The sequence below is a fragment of the Balaenoptera ricei genome, chromosome 6 (assembly GCF_028023285.1).
Source record: "Balaenoptera ricei isolate mBalRic1 chromosome 6, mBalRic1.hap2, whole genome shotgun sequence".
Taxonomy (NCBI): domain Eukaryota; kingdom Metazoa; phylum Chordata; class Mammalia; order Artiodactyla; family Balaenopteridae; genus Balaenoptera; species Balaenoptera ricei.
In genome coordinates, this window is record NC_082644.1 from 24,334,623 (window position 1) to 24,339,184 (window position 4,562).

Genomic DNA, 4,562 nt, shown 5'->3' on the forward strand with positions numbered 1-4,562 from the left:
CAGCAGAAGCTGGTCCCTGGACCTTGTCACGTGAGGCTCAGACTTCAGTGACTACCTCGTTCCCTGGACGCAGATCACCACGGGCTGTTCTTCACTTCTCTCTCCCCTGGTGTCTCCTTTCCTCCCCGCCCATGCATGCTGATCCCTGGTTCTCTCCTCGCCTGTGTCACCTATAGCTCTCCCTCTAAGCTTTGATGCCTCAGCTAGCCCACCTTTGGTGGGAGGACAGAGTGATGCTTCCTCCTCGGTTTCTGTAAGGCGGTGTGGGTTCTGCGAGGGGTGACTCATTTCACGGAGGCAGCAGTGAGCAGTGTTCCCTGAAACCAGTGGGGTGGCTGACAAAACTCATTTCATCTGTTATCTGATTTTCTTTGGCACCTTCCCAACAGACAATAAGAGTTTTGTCCTCTCTTCCTCGACATGGTCCTCCCTGACTTTTCCCAGATGAGTCGAGAAAGCGTCCTCAACCTTGTATTGCTGCCACATTGCCAGTTTGGGAAATTTTTGCCTGGTTTTTATAAGCTGAGTGTTTTCTCTGTGGCCAAACCTACAGCTGCCGAAGTGAGTCTGCCCTCAGTGAAAGGAGGTCTCCTGTTTTCCTCATTACTAAATGGAAAGGAAAAGAGCCTGCTTCTCTTATGCTTGAGTTACTGACTTTCTCATGATTTCCCCTGTGGGTTTTGTCTACCTTTCCTTAAATTTCTTAGATTCTTGGAAATAAATGTAGGAGGACAGAAAACACAGTCTATGAACTCTAAGATTTCATGGGAACAAGGGTAAAGCAACTGTCCTGGAATCCCTTCCAACTTGGGTTTCTTAACCCAAAGATTCTAATGAGGCATTGTCCACATTTGCTAATGAATAAGTTGTTCCCTGATTCAGACATGGCAAACTAGATGCTCTTTTACAGCAAAAGAGATTGTGTGGGCAAATATAGTAGGTACTATAAATATTTTGACATTTTTCTACCTTTTTGAAATAATTACCAAGAGATGGGTTTTCCAAGATATGGGAGACATGGCACCTACCCTTAAGTAGTTTTCCATCTATCTGGGCAAACTGGATATACACTGAATAAAAACGATCAATACTGCAAGTTTGTATATACTCTTGTGTTCAAGTGTAAATAGGCAAGGTTGCTCATGGTCTGGGTGGGGAATAATGGTGGAGATGGAGGCAGAGGCAGGAATGGAAAGACCCACAGGCACAGACTTCGGGTTCCTGCATATTAGATCGGGGTGTTCAGACTTTACTCTGGAATGGCACCTGGCTCTGATTAGTGCACTCCTCTGCAAGAGTTTGGTGGGTTCAGTGCAAGTCCTGAATCATCAGAACACATTCAAGCTTAGCCTCAATGAATTCTTACCACTTGGACAATGGGTATCTGATTTATGGGTGTGTTTTTAGGGGGTTGGCATTAACTAGACTTACCTGATTTGCAAAACTCGATGTATTTATGTCATTTAGTCAGGATGGTATTGTCTCAGATTTCAAAGGAGCTCAAAGATAAAATTGGGAAATAATTTGTCAAAATGTGTAAGCTGTGACTACAAATTTTACATTGAATGCATGTCCACTGTGACTCCTGTACAAGGTAGGAGTGGGATACAGTAGGGTGTGGAGGGGTCAGGGGCACCAACAACAGTGCTCTTCTGATTCTCACATCCACATGGAGGACAATTTATAATTAAAGGATGGGCTTGTTACAGAAATTGTTCACACATTAAAAAAAAGTAGGAAGAATTTTTAAAGGAGTAATTCATCTTTAACTTGTTAGTAAACATTGAGCAATTTAAAACATATGTTTAAGGAGAAACAATGGATATAATTTATTCAGCCTTTCAAAATACTGTTGATAAGAGTCAACACCAAACACTACAAAGTAAGTGAGGATCCATTTTTTTTATGATAGGTCAGGAATAGGTCATAAACGTAGCCTATATATAGAAGATTATTAAAAAAAGAATATCATAAAAATAGAAAATGAATTAGTCTTTATTAATGGTTTTACAAAAGATAAAGAATTCATGGTAAACTTCACACATTCACAGGTGACCCTAAGGTCTTCTAAAAATGAAAATACCAGCCCAGCAAAAATGAGCCACAAGTGTTTTCTTTGTTTTTGTTTTTGTTTGTTTTTTGGGGATTTTTGTGTTTTGGTTTTGGTTTTTGGGATTTTTTTGAAAAAGTGGCAGAAAGTATCAGATGGCCTCTACTGTGGAATGGCTGAAAATGTGTATTTTCCCCTTATAAAAGGGAGGAACTGCAGAGACTATAAACATTTATAGGGTGAGAGGCCCCTAACTACCAATGAGAGGCAACAAAGGAGACAGTGAAACTCATGAACTATTGTGCTCAATAGGCCAGAAAAATACTGGGAATTCTCAGAGTGCTGGAAACAAACCAGAAGACATTTTATTTCCAAAGTACAAAACCTGGGGTGGAAGGCAGAGTACCACAGATTAAAGCAGTAACTGTGGAGTTGGAGAAAATGCAGAGGGAGCACATGAGATGATAAATGGCTGTCAGGGAGAGTGGTGTGGAGAGAGACAGGACAATTCTTATAGGGAGGGACCCAAACCCAAGGGGATGTGGGGAAAGTAGCTAAAACCTTTAAGAAAGGCCCCGTCTTGGTGTCAGCACCGAATCTCAGAACACTTCCACAAAGGGCTACTCCAAAAGCACTACAGAGCTAAGGCAAGAGTCGATATTAGGGAATATTATCTCCCACTGTGTTGTCTTACTTATGGAGTATTATTACTCCAAGATATAGCCCAAACTGAAATAAAATAAGTTTTCTAAGAATATTTGACCCTATACCTGGAGGCAGCTCTGTAATGCTTGTGTAAGTCTGTCCTCTGAGGTTGACACGAAGAAAGGGCAATGTAGTCCTTCCACACAGCATTCCTGGGTGGCCCTGGATGTGATGCGGCTGAGTCTATCTTTGTCATCTCTAATACCTGTTTGTCCTCTACCTGTAGACTGAGCTTCATGGGTGATGCACCAAGGTTGCTGTGTCACACAACTTAGTCCTGCTGAGTGCACCCCTACAATCCTGTCTAAGGCAGAAAAACTTTCTCTGGAGCAAGGGAGGATTGGAACAAGGTGGCTTTGGCACACAGCACTCTCCCCCCTTGCTGTGAGGGAGGAATGCTGAGGTCATAAGGTGATAGAAGGAGGACCAAATCAAGAGTAAACAGACCTAATCCTAGTCTAGCTCTGCCACTGACCAGCTGTGTGTCCTGGGGCAGGTCATTTCACACCTCTGGGCTTTAGCATCACCCCCTGTAGATCAGATCTGGCTTTCTGTGGTTCCATCCTGCCACTGGCTTATTTTGGGGCCACCTTCAGTGAGTACCAGGGGCAGGGCCTGTGTGAAGAGCCTAAGTCAAAGATGGGACATACAGCCAGTGCTCCAGCGCACCTCAGAAATACAAATGTGACTTGAGGCTTGATTGCCTGTATTCAGGAAGTTATTGGAAATAAAATATGCACCTTCCTCTGCCTCCTTCTCCTTTTTTTCCTCCTTGTCCTCCTCCCCCACCTGCTCCTCCTCCCCTACCCCCTTTTGCCTCTTTGTTCTTCTTCTTCTGGAGGGTGAAGAGTACAGTGTAAGCAGAGACAAGAGGCCTGATCAAGGTCTGTTTGCATTTGTCCTCCAAACTGAGTCAGCATACAGTCTCCTGAAGTCACAGGGGAGGAAACTGAGGTTGTTGGGCCGAATCTTGCTTGTTTTGGTTACTCAGACTCTTAGCCCAGGCCAGTAACTGACAGCTATTCATAAAGGGAGAATTGCAGGGTCCTGGGTGTGCTGAGGGGCAGCCTGACAGGGTGGACGCCACAACTGGTTGTTGAGCAAATCTTCATAGGAAAGCAAGAAGCTCTGTGTGTACAGGTGTAGTGCAATATAGTAACATGATAATGTGCAGGTGGCCTGGTGCTCACCCTAGTTCTACCATGGAATCACAGGATATCAGGGATCTGGGGACAGGGCAGCAGTATTATAGAGCAAAGCAGGTGGCAGAACTCCTCTACATATGAGCAATGTGGCAATGAAAACGTCCTTATTTGTAAAGTGGAAAAAATAGCAATACTTTAGTAACAGGGCTGTGATGAAGATTAAATGAGATAATAATAAACGAAATAAGAATACACTTTATAAATCATAAAGTCCTATCCAAGTGCTACTTTCTGTTTTCAGTTAGTCCAACTGTCTTATCTCACAGAAGAGGAAACTGAGGTCCAACAAAGGAAAGTGAGCTTCCTAAGGTCATACACTAGAATGGAGCACAGTCTACATACAAATTCCTTATCAAATATATGATTTGCAAATATTTTATCCCATTCTGTGGGTTGTCTTTTCACTCTCTTGATGGTATCCTTTGGAGCACAAATGCTTGTAATTTTGAAATCCATGTATCTATTTTTAATTTGTTGCTTGCGCTTTGTCATCATAGCTAAGAAACCATTGTCTACGCCATGGTCATGAAGATTTATACCTATGTTTTCTTCTAATAGTTTTTAGGTTTAGCTCTTATATTTAGATCTTTGATCTATTTTGA